General features: G+C 41.1%; 1 protein-coding gene across 1 annotated transcript in view; it reads right to left on the bottom strand.

The window, feature by feature from the left end:
- LOC110527561 (alpha-1,6-mannosylglycoprotein 6-beta-N-acetylglucosaminyltransferase A) overlaps nucleotides 1–14,801 on the bottom strand; it is a 118,073-nt gene extending 103,272 nt beyond the window's left edge. The window contains exon 1 of the mRNA XM_021608927.2: nucleotides 14,587–14,801. The gene's annotated coding sequence lies outside the window, so the exon portion shown is untranslated. The remainder of the gene's footprint in view (nucleotides 1–14,586) is intronic.
- Nucleotides 14,802–21,721: the final 6,920 nt, after the last annotated feature.

Raw genomic sequence — 21,721 nt, 5'->3', positions numbered from 1 at the left:
GTTAGCAGGCAATATTAACTAGATATGCAAGTTTAAAAATATATACTTGTGTATTGATTTTAAAGAAAGGCATTGATGTTTATGGTTAGGTACACATTGGTGCAACGACAGTGCTTTTTTCGCGAAAGCGCTTGTTACATCATCACGCTTTTGGCGAAGTAGGCTGTGATTCGAAGAGAAATGAACAGGCACCGCACCGATTATATGCAATGCAGGACATGCTAAATAAACTAGTAATATCATCAACCATGTGTAGTTAACTAGTGATTATGTTAAGATAAGTTTAATGCTAGCTAGCAACTTACCTTGGTTTCTTGCTGCACTCGCGTAACAGGTAGTCAGCCTGCCACGCCGGCTCCTCGTGGAGTGCAATCTAAGGCAGGTGGTTAGAGTGTTGGACTCTAACCGGAAGGTTGATCGAATCCCGGAGCTGACAAGGTAAAAATCTGTCGTTCTGTCCCTGAACAAGGTAATTAACCCACCGTTCCTAGGCCGTCATTGAAAATAAGAATGTGTTCTTAACTGACTTGTCTAGTTAAATAAAGGTTAAAAATAAATATCGACCACAATCGTTGTTCAAAAATGCTGATTACAGATTGTTATGAAAACTTGAAATAGGCCCTAATTAAATCGGCCGATTAATCTGTCGACCTCTAATGTGAATAAAACAATGTAAATAGCCAAGAAACACAAGGACAAAGTCTCACTTCAGTAGACTTTTGTTTCAAGCAAATTAGACCAATTTTTATGACTGTGCACAGCGCTTCCAAAACTGAATCTTTCACTCAGCTATTCACGACTTTACAGGAGTGGCATTTTAACATTTATTTGTATTTTTTTTTATCAAAATGTGTTTTTTTTTGGCAGAAATGCCTTCTCGAACATTTGAGCTTTCATTTGCCTTAACAACAAACTTGTATGCCATCTGGAAATACAAATAAAGTTGTTAAATATTGAAATCAGTGGAATGTCAGGTAGAAGCAGAGTATGATAAGGAGATTAATACAATTCTGGCGTTTGATTACAAATGCAGAGGGAGTCGAAAAGAGAACACAGAAGGCGGTTGTATAAAACACCTGTCTGCGGATCACATCTTCAAACTAAGGGCAACCATGGCATCCGTGAAAGAGAGGGAGAAAGATCTGATTATTCTTATGGCATTGCACACGGTCAGTGTTAACCAGAGTGACTTGACACAATAGGCCAAGCAGGCTGTACAAACAAAATGACACAGGTCGTCATATTTAATGAAAGGGTTTGCAGTCTGCCTTAAAGCGTTCATCCATGTATACGGGTAAGAGTCTAACTACAGTTGATTCAGACATTATACGTTTCTAATTTAGTCAATTTAGAAAGTTGTTTTCATTGCAAGTTAAAGCTTACTGTTAGCTAGCTACTTGACATTTGGTGGCTGGCTCGCTCGCTAACATTACGTGTATGATCTGTGTATTAATATTATCTCAGAAAGCCATTTGTTTTGCTAGTTATAGCCTAATGTTAGCTAGCTAACATTGAGCCTATTTGGTTAACTTTAGCAAGCTATGACAATAAGTTTGTATTGCTAGTACTCTATGGATTGATTGGGATTATGGTTCATTGTTTAGCTAGCTAGCTATTTGTATCTGAAATTTGTCTTTCAGCATCAGTAGAGAAAAAAAAACACACCTGACTCTTCTCCACCAGTCATACAAGGAGAATGGTATAATGCCTCCCATCAAAAAGAGAGGCCTCCACAATCTCCCCGACCTTAACCAAATTGAGATGGTTTGGGATGAGTCGGACCAGCCAACAAGTGGAAAAGCAGCAAACAAGTGCTCAGCATATGTGGGAACTCCTTCAAGACTGTTGAAAAAGCATTCCAGGTGAAGGTGGTTGAGATAATGCCAAGAGTGTGCAGCTGTCATCAAGGCAAAGGGTGGCTATTTGAAGAATCTCAAATATAAAATATAATTAGATTACTACCATATGTCTTATTTCATAGTCGTGATGACTTCACTATTATTCTGCAATGTAAAAAACAGTAAAAAAAAAAGAAAAACCCTTGAATGAGGAGATGTTCTAAAAATTGACCGGTAGTGTATAACCTTAACATATTAAACCGTTTCAAATGTAATATTCCCCTCCAGAAATTAGCCCAATAACATAGATGGAAAGCAATAGCTTCAGGGCCTGTATATCATCCATATTATCAGGCAGGTGTGCTATTTTAGCATTAAGCATTATCCCCTGTAGCCTATTGTGGCTACATGCCTGAATTATGATGTTGCTCATCTGCATTGGTTACCCCAATAGGGTAATCATTAGCTAGATGAGGAGTTCCCAAACTTTTTCACTCAGGGCCCCCCCCCCTTCCAGCATTGGGGAACATCCCGCGCCCTCTTACAGCCGGACTGAGTTCCTTTCCAAAAAAAATGTTTTTAGAAAAATAATATAGGCCTGTTCATGCATTCGATCGGCCGACACGCTTCTCACGTTTACTTTTTTTCATGCCAGATTGTAAAACGCTGCCAAAAATTCTAATGGCAGTGCTGCCTGAAACTATAGGCCTACATCTGTGGCCTCACTGCGCAAAATATATTTGAGACAATGGCTAGCCATTAGTGTTGTGTGGCCCTCTTCCCAAACCCTTAGCTTACTAGGCTAGCCATTTACTGCAACAGAAGCAGCTAGATAGAGGGAGACAGCAGCTCCCAGGTAACTTTGGCTCTGTTGAAAGGCCAGGCGCTGAAATAAAATATAATTATTCATAGGAGGCACACAGTGCTCCCCTACTGTCTCCTTTCATCAGAGCTCTAATCCCATCAGGTTGGCCAATAGTCTGGGGTCGGCAGACGCTAACGGAGCCCGTGCGGTGTGGCTCGGGATGACAGAACAGGTGGCAACGGAGAGGACACCGGGAAGATCCAGGGCAGGCTGTAGGGTGGCCCGACTCACAAAGTCTTTTGTCCAATGTCCATACGAGCAGCATTGGCTGCCTACCACTTAGAATAAAGTGTTGTATTCTAAGTGATATGCTAGTGTGGATTTCAGAACAAGGGCAATGATTTGGATTGAATTCTCTGGGGCAATTGATCTATTGATGTTACTGATTTGCTAGAGAGCACAAAACATGCACTCTGCTAAACAGGGTGTAACAAGCTAAACATCGCAGATCTACAAATATCATGAAGAGCTGGCATGATTCCTCCCTCTGTATCAGAACATGATGCCCTACCGAACGCGTCGTTCCTGAAATAAGTCTTTACCGTTTAACCAAAAACCAGCAGGGCTGTGATCCCCAAGGACCTGAGCTATGAAGCCCCCCTGCTAGCTATAGGAAGTGAACAGAGTAGCCACAGAGATACATTACCTCACGGTAATGACTGCTTGCACCCTGTGATGCTGCCAGCTGAGACAGACACACCATGTTCCAAAAACAACAGATCAATCTAGCTACAGATATGTGTTTCTGAACCTCAATGTTGGGACAAACACACTCACGTCGATAAGTTTGGGCTTCATTAATGTGTGAAACAGCTTCAACTTGTTATTTAGAGGCCCAATAAGCTCCATGATATTCTAGAATGAGGGAAACCTTGCACAAAGCTTTGTCAATTATCAAGCATCAGATTGTAACACTTTGATGAGGACCAGATAGTAACCGGCCTCGAGCATTTCAGAAGCAGTTAAATAAATCATTTTCTGAATAGCCAAAGGGCTTTCTCTGTTAGCAGGCCCACTTGAAGATATAAAAATGTCTCGAGACATATTCTAAAAAGGAAAATGAAAACCTTTGGGCCGGTATTCACAACGCATCTCAGAGTAGGAGCGCTGATCTAGGATCAGGTCCCCCCTCTTACTAATTGTGATTAAAAAAGCCAAAACTATACTAAATCAGCACTTCTGAGATTCTTTATGAATACAGGCCCAGGGATGAGGCAGTGGATAACTAACTGACTGACGGCACCTTTGCATGCAACTCAAAAGGCAGGATCATAAAAGGCTCTCTTTCCCCTTCCAAATGATCCCTGGGAAATGGGTCAGCTCTGCAATACATGAGCAGTCTTTCCTCCAGCAGTGAAATTTCACAGGCAGCGCAATACCTCTGACAGAATCTCAACACCGTTACGTGCCAATGTTCCTTGGATATTTAGGCGTACCAGCCCTAACAAATATATGGGCTTTTTCTATTGGAAACTTCTACGTCTGTGTTGCCATTGTCAGCAGTTTTGAGACTATCAAGACCATTTCAGTCATGAAGGATGGGATAAGGAAAAAGTCAAATGATTCAATTCAATTCAAAATGTAGTCAACTCAATCTTTTTCTTCTGCTAACACCTAATGCTGGACTTTTATCATCTCGAACGTGATACAGTGCAAAAGAAATGAAGCATTCGGGCTTGAAAAACAAAATCTCTGCACTGCGCTTTAAATTCTCAAACCTACTTCTGCAATCTGCTGCATTGATAACGTCAACTGTCTCTCACAGGTCTGGGTTCTATGAGACTGAGTTATGAGTTGCCATTCTCCGCCGATAAGGAGAGAAAAGGAGAAGGGTTGGGGGGTCACTACAGACATGACCCTGTGTCAACATAGATCGGGTTCTTGTTCAATAGGCATGATGACCCAAATCGGAGTGAAACGGGGAGGTCGCTACTTTCTGAACTTGTCCAATAAGAAACGCACATTTGTGTGTGCTGTTGCAAAATGCTTTTCTATGATGTGCTTGTGCCCTAAATGCACAAGACCCTGAAACTTTAACAGAAACCCCCAATGTGCTCGCTGACTGTCACAACGCCTCCCTGTTCTATAGAAGGGAGGCGTTACAGAATACAGACTAATTTCTCAGGTTTCTAACTCAGGAACTTTATTTGGCTGGCAGGGTGCCTTCTGGCACCCAACAGCGCCTATGAAACCCTGCGTGCTGACAGCCAGCTTCGGTTTCACAATATGCAATACAACCACCACCGTTGGAGTGGGTGACATACAAATGACTGAATTGTCGTTTTAAATGGCTGGAACCCACACACACTCAATTGATCTCTAGAAGGGCTGAGAATCCCAACTGCTGCTAACAGCTGTGATTATTTTTAGGCTTATACAGTTGTCAGATCACAAAATACTGTGTGCTCACATAGGTAGGCGTATAAACAAGCCTATGGGCTATGTCAATACCCTAGTTTGATCAGAAAGAGCTAGGCTAGTAGTAGTCTGTGTGCTCCCAATCATACAACACAAAGGTCTGAAGGAACATAATAAATCAAACATACTTTTAACATCACAACACCCAAAAAGCCATGATAATCCTCAACATCATAGGCTACTTCCCACTGATAAATATATTGACACCCTTGCCCCTCACCGTGCCTCTCGAAGACTGAGACAGATGGCCATGCATTGCAGGCTGCTAAAGCTTTGTCCATTTCCTTAGGATTTGTGATGGGAGCTCAAAATAGCCCACATCAGACTGGGGGGGGGGGGAATCAGAATCAGGTGACTTAAAAAAAAATCCAATCCAACATGTACAGGTGTTGATTGAGCCAAAACTACGGCATAGGAATGACATTCCCTAACACTTTAAAACTGTAGGACTATAGCCTCAAGTTGGTACCGGTATGTCCCTCTACACAGCCCTTGAAGCATCCAGGCAGCAGTCTAAGGTAATGGAGACGTGAAACTGACGATGGCCATGCTGTCATGGAGACGAGTGTGACTGCGCATCTTAATAGGCTACTTCTTCACACTCGGCAGGGCCTCCTTTCAATTATTAATTCCCACCTCTAGTCCAGACAAACGGCCATACCTTACTGGTGTGAACGGCACACAGCATAATAGGCCAACACTCTGCCCAAAAACACCTCTGATTGGCTTTTAACACAATGTATTTTGCATTGTCATTATGAAGATTTCTTTACACAAGAATGCAATTCTGCTAGAGATCTACCGATATGGGATTTTTGGGTTCGATACCGATTTTAGGGTGGCAAAAGTCACCGATTATCGATAAATCTACCAATATATTTTTTTTTAGAAATGGAATGAAAAACAGACCTTTTTCTACACAAATTGTGCTCCAAAAGATTAAAAGATATTATAAAATATGATTTCTCAACTGAATATAAACATGTACATTTTATCTGTGGTTTACAGCAGTGGTTCCCAACCAGGGGTACTTGGCCTATCCACATGGGGTACTTGAGAAGCCTCATGAGACCATAGTCCGACTTGTAAAATGCACGAGGGGGTACTTCAGAGTAAAATGCAATTGGTGGTACAATAACTGAAATAGGTTGGGAACCACTGGTTTACAGGATATCCACAGCTAGCTGTTCCTTACAGCAATATTTTCTTACAGAAACCACATGTACATGACACTGTTTCTCAATACAAAATGTATTGGCTATACATTTCAACTGCAAATGGAATGTGCTAATGCCTAAAAACATTTATGCAGGAAAATGCTAACCGCACAGGTTTCAGTCACAAAGTTCCAATTTAGCTAGCTAGCTAACGTTAGCTACTTATCTCATCATGAATACAAGCACATGGCCTGAATGACGGCACATATCTAACTGCCTTGCTTTTTGCAGATTGCGGATAACTAACCAAATAAGTCCACTAGCTAACATAATAGGCCCAGACAGTAACAGCGTTATCTTTGTATCAAGGACAAGTGTTCACTTGTGAACACTTGTCCTTGATACAAAAAAAACTCTGGTAGCTAGCCAATTACCTTGCTGGCCAGATAACGTTAAGAATGTGATAAGGACAGGGCTGTTTGCTTGGAGAAGTGTACTTTTGATTATTTACTTATTCAAATATGTTGGCTGTGGCAAGCAACGCACTGTCAAACCACCAATGCCTACCATCTCTCACGTTGTGACCTAGGTCTGAATGATGTTCAATGAGCAGTCCTCTTCAGGTAACTCATTGAATAAATAAAAAAATAATGTATGACCGCAAATGAGCAGACATATTTGTGTATTCTATGTACATAATATCGCAGATTTATCTGTGGACTTGGAATTTGGACAAAAGATGTTATCATGTAGGCCTAGGGATGTGACAGTGTAATTGACGATTATGGATGAAGACATTCATGACAATAACAGTCCAAACCGTATTTAAAATTATATATATATATATATATATATATATAATACAACGCACTGTTGTATATATATTTAGTGCCTTGCGAAAGTATTCGGCCCCCTTGAACTTTGCGACCTTTTGCCACATTTCAGGCTTCAAACATAAAGATATAAAACTGTATTTTTTTGTGAAGAATCAACAACAAGTGGGACACAATCATGAAGTGGAACGACATTTATTGGATATTTCAAACTTTCTTAACAAATCAAAAACTGAAAAATTGGGCGTGCAAAATTATTCAGCCCCTTTTCAGTGCAGCAAACTCTCTCCAGAAGTTCAGTGAGGATCTCTGAATGATCCAATGTTGACCTAAATGACTAATGATGATAAATACAATCCACCTGTGTGTAATCAAGTCTCCGTATAAATGCACCTGCACTGTGATAGTCTCAGAGGTCCGTTAAAAGCGCAGAGAGCATCATGAAGAACAAGGAACACACCAGGCAGGTCCGAGATACTGTTGTGAAGAAGTTTAAAGCCGGATTTGGATACAAAAAGATTTCCCAAGCTTTAAACATCCCAAGGAGCACTGTGCAAGCGATAATATTGAAATGGAAGGAGTATCAGACCACTGCAAATCTACCAAGACCTGGCCGTCCCTCTAAACTTTCAGCTCATACAAGGAGAAGACTGATCAGAGATGCAGCCAAGAGGCCCATGATCACTCTGGATGAACTGCAGAGATCTACAGCTGAGGTGGGAGACTCTGTCCATAGGACAACAATCAGTCGTATATTGTACAAATCTGGCCTTTATGGAAGAGTGGCAAGAAGAAAGCCATTTCTTAAAGATATCCATAAAAAGTGTTGTTTAAAGTTTGCCACAAGCCACCTGGGAGACACACCAAACATGTGGAAGAAGGTGCTCTGGTCAGATGAAACCAAAATTGAACTTTTTGGCAACAATGCAAAACGTTATGTTTGGCGTAAAAGCAACACAGCTCATCACCCTGAACACACCATACCCACTGTCAAACATGGTGGTGGCAGCATCATGGTTTGGGCCTGCTTTTCTTCAGCAGGGACAGGGAAGATGGTTCAAATTGATGGGAAGATGGATGGAGCCAAATACAGGACCATTCTGGAAGAATGATGGAGTCTGCAAAAGACCTGAGACTGGGACGGAGATTTGTCTTCCAACAAGACAATGATCCAAAACATAAAGCAAAATCTACAATGGAATGGTTCAAAAATAAACATATCCAGGTGTTAGAATGGCCAAGTCAAAGTCCAGACCTGAATCCAATCGAGAATCTGTGGAAAGAACTGAAAACTGCTGTTCACAAATGCTCTCTATCCAACCTCACTGAGCTCGAGCTGTTTTGCAAGGAGGAATGGGAAACAATTTCAGTCTCTCGATGTGCAAAACTGATAGAGACATACCCCAAGCGACTTACAGCTGTAATCGCAGCAAAAGGTGGCGCTGCAAAGTATTAACTTTCCGTTTTTGATTTGTTAAAAAAGTTTGAAATATCCAATAAATGTTGTTCCACTTCATGATTGTGTCCCACTTGTTGTTGATTCTTCACAAAAAAATACAGTTTTATATCTTTATGTTTGAAGCCTGAAATGTGGCAAAAGGTCGCAAAGTTCAAGGGGGCCGAATACTTTCGCAAGGCACTGTATATATATATATATATATATATATATATATATACACACACATAAGTTTGTCGACTTGAATATGACATGTGTGTATGTATGTATGTATGTATGTATGTATATATATATATATATATATACACACACACACACACACACACACATACATACACACACGTCATATTCAAGTCGACAAACTTTACCCAAACAGCAAAGTAAAAGAAAGCCTGGTTTACATTTAACTGACAATATAAGGAGAGACGAGAGGAGGTAAACTATCCAGCTTAGATTTTTGTGTTGTGGAACGAACAGCTGACTGAAGACGGGACGGTCAGGCATTCAAAAAGATGACACATGCGGTTGAGTCCGTTTCAGTGGTAACATTAACTTTTGACAAAGTGATGAAACTTTGCTGCTTCTTGTTTCAGCAGGGTGTTGTAGCAAATGACTACGCAACCAGAAAAACCACTGCGTATTTAACTCCGGTCTGGTTTAACCAGGCAACTGCATTGTGTCCTTTGTAGACAAAACAGCAACACTATGGCACGGGGTGGGTAACTTAATACTAAGTGTGATGAGTGAGACGATCAAAACAGGCTGTTCCCGACACCCACGCTGAGCTTAACATGACAGTGGTGGTGCTGAGTGAGAGAGCAAGTGAGAGACAGAGATCACCACTTCCTCAGAAGAAGAGTGCAGTTACTGATCATTCAGATAGAAATGCACTGGTGTAGAACAGATATAAATGCACTGGTGTAGACCAGACATGAGTATATGTCATGTAGAATAAGGCACAGGCCTATGCGTCAGCTCTAGTCATTAGGCCTGCATTTCTACCTGCAAAATGATAGGCTTATCATCGTACCAAACTGAATAAGCTCCAGTTCCCACCTGCCCTCCCCTTCATCGGCTGAGCTATCATTTCCCTGCAGTCTCTGCTCTCAAGCGGTTGGCACCACACACACACGTGATGCGGGCGGGCGCAGCACCGTGACCAATCTGTGACGGTCACCCCACCAGCCAGGCAGGGCCTGGGACATACGCACGCACACACACTTCAAAAGTTTGGAGTCACTTAGAAATGTCCTTGTTTTGAAAGAAAAGCAATTTTTTTGTCCATTAAAATAACATCAAATTGATCAGAAATACTGTGTAGACATAGTTACATGATGTAAATGACTATTGTAGCTGAAAACGGCAGATTTATAATGGAATATCTACATAGGCGTACAGAGGCCCATTATCAGCAACCATGACTCCTGTGTTCTAATGGCACGTTGTGTTAGCTAAGCCAACTTTATCATTTTAAAATGCTAATTGATCATTAGAAAACCCTTTTGCAATTATGTTAGCACAGCTGAAAACTGTTGTTCTGATTAAAGATGCAATAACACTGGCCTTCTTTAGACTAGTTGAGTATCTGGAGCATCAGCATTTGTGGTTTCGATTACAGGCTCAAAATGGCTAGAAACAAAGAACTTTCTTCTGAAAATCGTCAGTCCATTCTTGTTCGGAGAAATGAAGGCTATTCCATGCGAGAAATTGCCAAGAATAGCATCGTATATCACAATATTTTATGGGTAAATAATCACAATAGGACAAATGTTAACCACGCCCCCAACCCTACACACCATCACAGAGTTAAAGAGTTGTGTGGGGTTGTTAACCCCTTACTGTGCATTGCGCACCAACAGAGCATTTCTGTTCTCTCCACCTCCTCTGAATAAAGGAGACAGTTGACTGCAGTGCCGCGCACAGTAAATCAAACACGGTTTCCTCTCGGGCCGCTCTCCTAGGGCAGGCACATTTCAGAGGCCCGCTTGGTCTCTGGTTTCTTGACCGAGCCTGCTGCTCACTCCTGTAAGCCTATGGAGAGCCGAGCAGTTAAACTGATTGGGATGTTGTATTAGACAGTGATCCTCTTAACCCCAAACCCACAAGTACCCGTTCAGGTCCAGCGGCAGTAAAACTGTCAGGACTAGTAGGTACCGTAAAGTGCTCACTTTCACAGTCAAGCTTTCCCAATCAAGTGTTTCATCTCAAGAACAACAGTGAAGAAGAAAACAATACTCAGAAACATGAATTCATTGTGTAAAAAGATGATAGTTACAATAGAGACTGAGTTTATGTTTCCCAGAGGAACGTTTGTTTGTGGACTTATGGCTTTCAGATGACAAAAACGTTAGACCTATCGGTTTAACCAACACACAGCCGTTGGAAAGATAGGTTAGTGAAATATAAAGATGATCTGTAATAAGGAATAACCCTGTAGTAAGGAATAACCCAAGCAGGACGAGCGTAGCAACAAGTGACCATTTAACTAAATCAAAGCAATACATCCCCCTTCATCCCCAGAGGTTCAGAAAGCAGCTAATATCCTGGTCTGCTGATTGTGTTCGAGATCCACCAGAGCAGAAACAGAAGAGCACTTTATCCCGGGTGTCATTAGATCTCAGTATGGGTGCTAGGACATTAATCATTTGACTGGAGCAGAATGTCATGAAAACCTATTGAGTACTGAACCGTACTGCAGCACATCCTGTAACACAGGAGGTAGACTTCCTTAAAACTGCAATATATAAAACTTTTTGTGCAACCTGACCAAATTCACATAGAAATGTGAGTTATAGATCTGTACTTGTCATTGAAAGCAAGTCTAAGTGGTAGATTTGCTGGATCTACAGAACTGCTGGTTCTGTTCTAACTGATAATTAATTGCGCCCAGCTGGTGTGCCAGGTCTAAATCAGTCCCTGATTAGAGGCGAACAATGGGAGAAAGCAGTGGAACTGGCTTCGAGGGCCAGAGTTGAGTTTGAGGGCTCTACATTATAGTTGCTTGTTTTGTTACAGAAACTGAAATTAAGGCTTGGGCTAACAATTAACAATTTTGCAACCAGGAAATGACAGAGCGGTATCTGCAATGTTGTATAAACAAAGACCAGGTAGAATGACTGAAAATAGAATGACTAGGTTATGTATATGGTATAAACAGTGCTATTACAGGCACTGAATCCGGTCCCGAGCTAAAAGCTCCTATTTGCGTTCCTCCATGCCTAAGCTGAACAACGCAACTATTTGCTTTTAATAGAAAATTGTGTGGTATACAAGCCAGTGTTAAAATGCTGACTGCTGTATATTTATCCCAAGCCTTTCCATCTGCCTTGACAAAGTGAGATCATATCATATGATTCAATCTACAGCCTAATCAAGTGATGAAAGGCTTAATTACAAGCTCTACCTTGCCCTTCAAAAGGATTCATAAACAGCTCATCTCTTTGATACAAAAACAAGCACCTATGCCAGCAGCATACCACCCTGCATACCACTGCTGGCTTGCTTCTGAAGCTAAGCAGGGTTGGTCCTGGTCAGTTCCTGGATGGGAGACCAGATGCTGCTGGAAGTGGTGTTGAGGGCCAGTAGGAGGCACTCTTTCCTCCGGTCTAAAAAAAAATATGCCCCAGGGCAGTGACACTGCCCTGTGTAGGGTGCAGTCTTTCGGATGGGATGTTAAACGGGTGTCCTGACTCTCTGAGGTCATTAAAGATCCCATGTTAACCCTGGTGTCCTTGCTAAATTCCCAAACTGGCCCTCAAACCATCACGGTCACCTAATAATTGGCACATTCATCCCCCTCATCTTCCCTGTAACTATTCCCCAGGTCGTTGCTGAAAATGAGACTGTGTTCTCAGTCAACTTACCTGGTAAAATAAAGGATAAATAAAAAGCACCTAGGTGAGGCAATCTTCAATCCCTCCAAAAAAAAACTCTAAACATGCTCGAAGCGAACATTAGCCTACATCTCAAACAGAATTCACTAGTGATATGTGACATTTTAAGAAAAACCTGAAGCTTTGGACCTGCCCAACCATTTAAACAGAAGGTTGGATTAGGCTATACTGCGGTTTTAGCCTAAGTCAGTTTGAGCCGAACACAGTGACCAAGCACAGCGAGTGGGTGGCACAAAGAGAGGGAGGCAGTGGTGTGTGTGTGTACAGGCCGTGAGGAGTAGGACCCCTTTAATCAGAGAGAGACTTAATCTTCCGTGGCTCTGGGCGAAACCATCAACAAGCCCACCTCCGTCCCATCCCTCTGTCATCTCCAGCCATGCCCAATGATGCGGTCCCAACGATTTATCTTGCCAGCAGCAAGGCATGCCACTGGAGCAAAGCTCCTTTCAAGCTGATTTATACTCCCCAAGAGCTGCAGCAAAGACGCTTGAAAGAGTTCTTTATAAAGGCAAGGACGCCAGCAGCTCACCTCTGCTAACTGCAGGCCCAATGGCCGTTTGATGGTCAGGATAATAAGCTAAGCAGTGAGGTGAACAGAAACCCAAGATCACCTCAATTACAAATGCCAGTGTGTCCTCCATCTTAATCACACTTCTTCATTACCAAGGGGATAAGAAAGAGCCAACCTCCAAGAGAAGATACTAAACATCAAAAGCTGAATGTTTTGTGTTTTCATGGCACCAACCACAACGTTACCTGTACCTGAGCCAAATTCCTTAGAGTAAGTATACTGTAGAGAATGTGGACTACAGTTGTAATTACAGAGTACACTGGACTGTTTCCAAGGGGATTTCTGGGTGTTTGAATAAATCTCCTGGGTTGTAAGAGAAGCACTCTTTCAGATCTACTCAGAGGATTGCAGCCAAGGCAGTATTGAGCAACCCAATCACTGAGCTATAGGAAGTTAGGAACATATAGTGAGCTCTCTCACAGTGGAAAGTGTGGGGAAAGTGTTTTTCATACTTATCCACAAAAGGACACCGCACATATATTACCATGGTCACAAAACCTTTTAATTTGATACATTTTCACGTGTAGTTATATTGTAGTAACATTGCTTTATGTAAAAAATATATATAAAAAAACAAGTCTGCAAATTATCAAAATATATCTAGTGAAAAGACAATCAAAAGATACAGGCTGTACATAACAATTTGAGACTAGGCAATACCATGCAGTGTCAAACGGAGCCATGTATTTTAGATTCGTACAGATTAACCATACTCATTCTATTTGATTGGGGGGGCTAACACCTCTAGCCAGCTAGATACCTTTCAAACAGCAATTCAAGCGACATAGCCAGTAGTGTCACTTCTATCATATCATGCCAAGGATCGAATTCAAAAGAATGTTAGCTATTATTATTTGTAGTAGTATTAAATCAATGCAACCCGAGCTATGATTCTGTGTGATCATGAAACAATAGACATCTGTTGACAACAAAACCTGCACTGGCTGGTTTGCTAATTAATGTTACTGCAAAACTGTCAACGGTAGGGAGGTAGGCTATAACATGGCTAGCTAGTTACTCTCGTCTGACCGCGCACTCGTTATAATCGACAACAGACAATTTTAGCAAGCAAGAAAGTAGCCCCGTTCATTACTAGCCACTGTGTTTTTAGGGATAGCAAGGAAGCCAGTACATTTGCATTTCAACGGGTTGAAACTACCAGGTTAGCTGACTCGCTGACAAGCTAACCATTATATTGGATAGGTCAGATGGATTATTAGCAACATTTGGCCGCTGCGGTACGCGATTCTTTACTAGTTCGCGCTAGCTGTCACATGCAGTACTTTCTCAGTTAGCCAACTAACGTTAGCTAGCTTGCTACTCGTGGAGCTAACAATAACATTACCGTAATAGCTGTTATTAACGAGAGATATCTGACATGAAAACGAGAACCAACTGAAATAGCTAGCTAGCTATACGAGTCTGGCTTTCGGTCATCCTTCGGTCATTGAGCAGCACTTCTAACCGCAGTGACAAGTCGCTCGTAGTACGATTGGGAGAATACTGCGTCTCTGCAATGAAAATGCTATGTTGTGGAAATCATATTACAGCTTACCTTTCGGATAGTAGAGTGCTCCGAGTTGACTTCGGGGCTCAGGTTTTGTTTTATGCTGATATGATAACAGATGCTACAGGATTCCGAATGAATGGCCAGTTACTGTAGCTTGCTACGGTTTTTCCGCTCTAGCGCTGGAGTCTTTTCTTTCGCTCTGTCACTTCCAGCACCTTGTCCTAACGCGAAGGCTATTCAGGGATCCTCTGAATGTTGGTATCCCCTTGAAATAACGAAAAAAAAGAGAGCAACATTTACCTTTATGAGAAAAGGATAAGCATAAATTGTATCACGTTACATTGGTGCTGTTTTATTCATATTTAGAAGCATGTTATTTTATATTTCGCATATGTACCAATTGCATGCGTCATACAAGGAATTGTGGGCCTAAAGATATCACAAATAGGGGAAAACGATATGCATGAACTATTTATGTGGTCAATAATTCCATGATAACTGAAACTATATATTATTTTCAGTTCTTACTTTCATATGTTCATTATAAGTAGCCGAATCTACACAGCAGCCCAATCCCTAGGCTGCGTAGTGTCATATGACAACAAAATCACTATTCTCCCTTTAAAAGGTGAACACATTTTTTTTTTTAAAGACAAGCTTAGTGATTGCTGCCATCTGCTGTGGCCTTTTGTATACTGAAAGTAAGAGTCAGTCATCGTGATTCACTTATGTCACACACACTGTGTGTGACACACATTGGGTGCGTCGCTTGATTCAGATATAATAATATATTTTGGCTGATAGATTTGAAAGAAATCCAAACTGTTGGACTAAGAGGCTCACTAGAGGGCATCCACAGCACAGTTTTATATGCCAATATTATGAGGACATGAATTAGAACATAACAGGATGTGAAATGGCACACCAATCCTACTTTGATATTTTCCTGCCAAAATACAGCAACATTCCAGGCGTACTCACTTATCTAATCCATAGCAAGTGACACATTGATATTCAAACTTTTTTATTACAAAAGTATTTTATATTTGCTTTAAATTTTTGATTTCGATGGTGGTTAATTAAAAACATTCCCCTAATACACCAGTCCTAGGCATTGGCAACTCAACCCATCCATATCACACTGATATTCTAATTGTTAGACTGTGGGCCGCATTATGAAGGCGCTCCATCTTCAAAGGAAGTATAAATTACAGATAAGCCCCCCTCAAAGCTCAGAATTATTGTATCAGGGGATTTATTAATTTCTTTGCCCCTCTTGATTTAAAGACGCACTTCTATGAAGAGGCCCCTCTCAACTTTGAGAGGAGAATGTCTTGTACTTGCCATTGAAATCTGAAGAGGCACCAAATAAAGCCTGCAGGTGTAGTAGACCTTGTGCACCTACCTCAAAATGGACAGCATTTAGTCAGGATCATTATAAGATGATTATGATAAGACATTATTAGTGAGTCATACATGCTCTTTATGACAAGTCTTACATTGCATTATAACTGCATCACAATGCATTAAAGGCTTTAAGTAAAGTGTTGCCAAAGTTCAATCTAATCCAAACTAAGTGTAAAGGAGAGCACCTATCCACTGGTAGCTAGCAGCAGGTTAACCTGTGGTAAACTGGGTCCCATTGGAATGTTAATACTACTATGGCCACTGACCATCTCTGCTGCATATTCCCCCTCAATGCACTAACCATCTCTGCTGCATATTCCCCCTCAATGCAATAATCATTCATGGCTCAGAGCCTCAGACACATTCACTGAACAACTCATGTAGAAGGCTCATCATAATTTGACATGGTTTGTACTCTGTGCTCCGTGAAATCTGAGTAAATCATGCTCCTCAGCATAGAAATATCATCTATTACTCTTCTAGTCATGTTCTTATTATCTACTCATTCTATGCCAGTCGGGAGGTTGATTGACTGTATCAGAGGTGATTGTAATGGTAACGAAATTGGGTCAATTCAGAAAATCAAATGAAAGGCCTACTATGATCTTCCTTTTGTGCGGTGGACATGGTCCCTATATTGTGCATTATTTTTCACCAGAGCCCTATGAGCCCTGATCAAAAGTAGTGCACTATGTAGGGAATTGGGTGCCATTTGGGACGCAGACATGACTGTGACCATTTTCCTTTTCATCACGAGATTGCCTATATATACTGTATAACATCCAGGGAATTATTGTCATTTACAACTATGGATAACTCTAAATATCATGTAACACATACTGGAGGGTGGCTTGCGAAAGTATTCACCCCCCATGGCATGTATCCTATTTAGTTGCCTTACAACCTGGAATTAAAATAGATTTTTGGAGGGTTTGTATCATTTGATTTACACAACATGCTTACCACTTTGAAGATGCAAAATATTTTTTTTTGTGAAACAAACAAGAAATAGCTATTCACTTCCCCAAAGTCAATACTTTGTAGAACCACCTTTTGCAGCAATTACAGCTGCAAGTCTCTTGGGGTATGTCTCTATAAGCTTGGCACATCTAGCCACTGGGATTTCTGCCCATCCTTCAAGGCAAAACTGCTCCAGCTCCTTCAAGTTGGATGGGTTCTGCTGGTGTACAGCAATCTTTAAGTCACACCACAGATTCTCAGTTGGATTGAGGTCTGGGCTTTGACTAGGCCCTTCAGAGACATTTAAATGTTTCCCCTTAAACCACCCGAGGGTTGCTTTAGCAGTATGCTTAGGGTCATTGTCCTGCTGGATGATTTTTTCACTTCACCAATTTGGACTATTTTGTGTATATCTATTATATGAAATACAAATAAAAATATATTTAAATTACAGGTTGTAATGCAACAAAATAGGAAAATTGCCAAGGGGGATGAATACTTTTGCAAGGCACTGTAACTGATACATAATCAGACTGAGGTTACATTCAGTGGCGACTCGTCATTTAGGTCAGGTGTTACCTGTTTTGCATGTTATTTTAGCGTTAATACGTGCCACATATCAGTTTGCAAACAATGAAAGTCTGCTCCAAAATACAGGTTTTTCAGCCTAGCTCAGTGCTTTCTGTGGTGAAATTCAACAATGAGTGGTTTGGAAGGAATCAGAGACTAACTGCAAGCGTTGCAAAGCAATCACCAGCCTGCTATTCAGTGGAGTGGGTGTGTGATCTAAGTCTGAGTTTAAGGGTCTCTTTCTAAGCTTAAAAATATAAACATTCAACATTGGCCATACTGTCAATCCAGCATGACTTCTGCCGCATTCAAAACAACTGGAAACTCGGAACTGGGAAATCTCAGACTTCACTGAGTTCAAGACAACTGGGAACTTGGGGGAAAAAACGTTTTGAACAGTCATCCAACTCGGAATTCCAAGTCGGGAACTCGGCCTTCTTTCTAGAGCACCGGCCTGAAGATCACTGACGTCATGATTCAACCTTGTTTTTTCCCCCAGTTTTCTTGATGCACCATAAATCCAGAGAATCCCAGACTATGATGATAAAGTGTGATGACAAAATTTGCCTACGAAGGATCACCGTGCCACCTTCCTGTTCAAGAGAGCACAGTACAACAAGGTGAGTCCAATAATGTATTGTATGCTAGTGCATAAATTATGTAATATCAATCAATCAAACATACAGTGGGGCAAAAAAGTATTTAGACAGCCACCAATTGTGCAAGTTCTCCCACTTAAAAAGATGAGAGAGGCCTGTAATATTCATCATAGGTACACTTCAACTATGACAGACAAAATGAGGAAAAGAAATCCAGAAAATCACATTGTAGGATTTTTAATGAATTTATTAGCAAATTATGGTGGAAAATAAGTATTTGTTCAATAACAAAAGCTCATCTCAATACTTTGTTATATACACTTTGTTGGCAATGACAGAGGTCAAACATTTTCTGTAAGTCTTCACAAGGTTTTCACACACTGTTGCTGGTATTTTGGCCCATTCCTCCATGCAGATCTCCTCTAGAGCAGTGATGTTTTGGGGCTGTTGCTGGGCAACATGGACTTTCAACTCCCTCCAAAGATTTTCTATGGGGTTGAGATCTGGAGACTGGCTAGGCCACTCCAGGACCTTGAAATGCTTCTTACGAAGCCACTCCTTTGTTGCCCAGGCGGTGTGTTTGGGATCATTGTCATGCTGAAAGACCCAGCCACGTTTCATCTTCAATGCCCTTGCTGATGGAAGGAGGTTTTCACTCAAAATCTCACGATACATGGCCCCATTCATTCTTTCCTTTACACGGATCAGTCGTCCTGCTCCCTTTGCAGAAAAACAGCCCCAAAGCATGATGTTTCCACCCCCATGCTTCACAGTAGGTCTGGTGTTCTTTGGATGCAACTCAGCATTTTTTGTTTTTTGAGTTTTTACCAAAAAGTTATATTTTGGTTTCATCTGACCATATGACATTCTCCCAATCTTCTTCTGGATCATCCAAATGCTCTCTAGCAAACTTCAGATGGGCCTGGACATGTACTGGCTTAAGCAGGGGGACGCGTCTGGCACTGCAGGATTTGAGTCCCTGGCGGCGTAGTGTGTTACTGATGGTAGGCTTTGTTACTTTGGTCCCAGTTCTCTGCAGGTCATTCACTAGGTCCCCCCGTGTGGTTCTGGGATTTTTGCTCACCGTTCTTGTGATCATTTTGACCCCACGGGGTGAGATCTTGCATGGAGCCCCAGATCGAGGGAGATTATCAGTGGTATTGTATGTCTTCCATTTCCTAATAATTGCTCCCACAGTTGATTTCTTCCAACCAAGCTGCTTACCAATTGCAGATTCAGTCTTCCCAGCCTGGTGCAGGTGTACAATTTTGTTTCTGGTGTCCTTTGACAACTCTTTGGTCTTGGCCATAGTGGAGTTTGGAGTGTGACTGTTTGAGGTTGTGGACAGGTGTCTTTTATACTGATAACAAGTTCAAACAGGTGCCATTAATACAGGTAACGAGTGGAGGACAGAGGAGCCACTTAAAGAAGAAGTTACAGGTCTGTGAGAGCCAGAAATCTTGCTTGTTTGTAGGTGACCAAATACTTATTTTCCACCATAATTTTGCAAATAAATTCATTAAAAATCCTACAATGTGATTTTATGGATTTTTTTTGTTTTTTGTCTGTCATAGTTTAAGTGTACTTATGATGAAAATTACAGGCCTCTCTCATCTTTTTAAGTGGGAGAACTTGCACAATTGGTGGCTGACTAAATACTTTTTTGACCCACTGTATGTATATTTATATTTAAGCCCTTTTTACATCAGGGAGATATGTATACTGTAGGTGCTATAAGAAAGTAATACTAAGTTGTGTAGTAAGCTGTTAATAGCCCATGTGCCTCACCCTAATAATTTGGTCCCTTTCCTCCTTATAACTTAGCCTACTGTTCTGACTTGGTGGTGCACATGTAACCTATAGCCTGTTTTAGAGAAATGTCATCATTAAATATTGTAAGTGCTTTCTTTGTCTGCTTCTATGCCCCCTTTATTTATCCTACGGCTTTGACTTGGTGTACAGGGAGAAAACTGTAAGAACAGCCCATGTTCAGAATAATTTCGGTGTACATATCAAGTGTTGAACAAATAGTTGTATTGACTACATCTGTCCTAGCTCACTCATTAATGTCTTAATCGAAATGACGGATTGCCTTTTATCCACTGGTCGCCCCCTTATGCCGTAGTTTGTACACATCAATTGTCAGTAGAAACCACATAAAATGTTGTTTAAGCAAGTCAGCCATATCAGCTCTGTTTTTTTAAAAGGCAGCAAAGGAGGCTGAATGAACTGTTTCCATGCCAGATGAGGCTCAGCAGATTCACTCCATGGTGCTGAAAAGAAAGCTCTGCTGTTGGGATATCTTTACGTAGGCCCTAACAGTTTGTGGGCACCGTTTATCACTGTTATAGTACAATTGATTGTATTGTTTAGTGGTGTGGTGTGTTGTGTTGTGTAGTGGCTTTGCTGGCATGCATCAAAAACCTTTTTTTTTTTTTTTTTTTGCCCCACCTAGATTAACCTGTTAAAACCGCCACTCATTACAGTATATATCATTGACACTTATCTTTCACTGCTCACAAACAGAATACTTGCTTTGAGTAGTGCACACAATGTGGCGAATACTGCATAACATCTTAACCTACCCCCCCATGTATCATATTCAAATGAATGACCTTTATATGGACCTATAGAGAGCGAACGAGGAGGACACATTATTATTATTATTATTCTCAGTCTGACAGCTTTCCTGCCTACACCAAGGAAAATAGAGAAGAAACTGTTTCTTTTGAAGTGATTTTTTTCTTCTTCTCATCCATCAGCAGTTAGGAAAGCCAGCTCTTTTGAAGTACACATGAAATAGATGATAGTATTGCCTAATACAATGGGAGATATCTCACTGTAATGGGATGGGGGTTCTCTTGACTACTGCGAGGAGACTCCGTGTGAATGTATCGACAGTCTGATTTGAATAGACATTTTATCAAAACATCAAAGTAATGATTTTAAAGTCAGACATAAGAATGATATTGACACATGAGTGATATTCTCCTGAACCAGACAGACAGTACATTTGTCATTTTGGTCATTTGCAGTAGCAGATGCTCCTATTCAGAGCGACTTACAGCCAGTGCATTCAACAAAGGTAGGTAAGACAACCACATAATCACAGTCATTGCAAGTAAACCCATTCCTGGAAAAAGCATCTATCATTGAAATTATTGCTAGTAAGAAAAGACAAGTGCAAGTGTTAGTGTTGTACTTGTCATTCTTGCACTAAGACATTTCAGGGTTTTTTTTTTCAGGAGGGTTGCTAGGGGGTTCAAACAAGGTGCTCTTTGAATAAAACAGACAGTACACACAACTGATAGGTTACTGTGTCTAGCAAAAGCAATTCAGCCTAAGAACAGAACTTAGAAACCCACGCAAAACATACCAAACCCACACATCGGACTAAACAATGGCAGGTCACAGTGAAAGAGAATCACGCAAAGCCAGTATAAGCCAGTCACACATGGGTTTAGTTTATTGCTTTCGAACCCTCATCCTCAGGCATTACATCCATGCTGTGAAACAATGCATAATTGAGGCTAAACTGTATAGAATGTCACGGCCACATTCGAAGCGGTAGCTCGATTTTCTTGGAATTGCTGTCACCTGAGTGGATGGACGGTTCAAGCCAAATAACAGCCTTGTAAACCTGC

This window comes from Oncorhynchus mykiss, chromosome 7, assembly GCF_013265735.2.
Source record: "Oncorhynchus mykiss isolate Arlee chromosome 7, USDA_OmykA_1.1, whole genome shotgun sequence".
Classification (NCBI taxonomy): Eukaryota; Metazoa; Chordata; class Actinopteri; order Salmoniformes; family Salmonidae; genus Oncorhynchus; species Oncorhynchus mykiss.
Note: the sequence above shows the minus strand (reverse complement) of the source record. Positions and strands in the feature narration are given on the sequence as shown.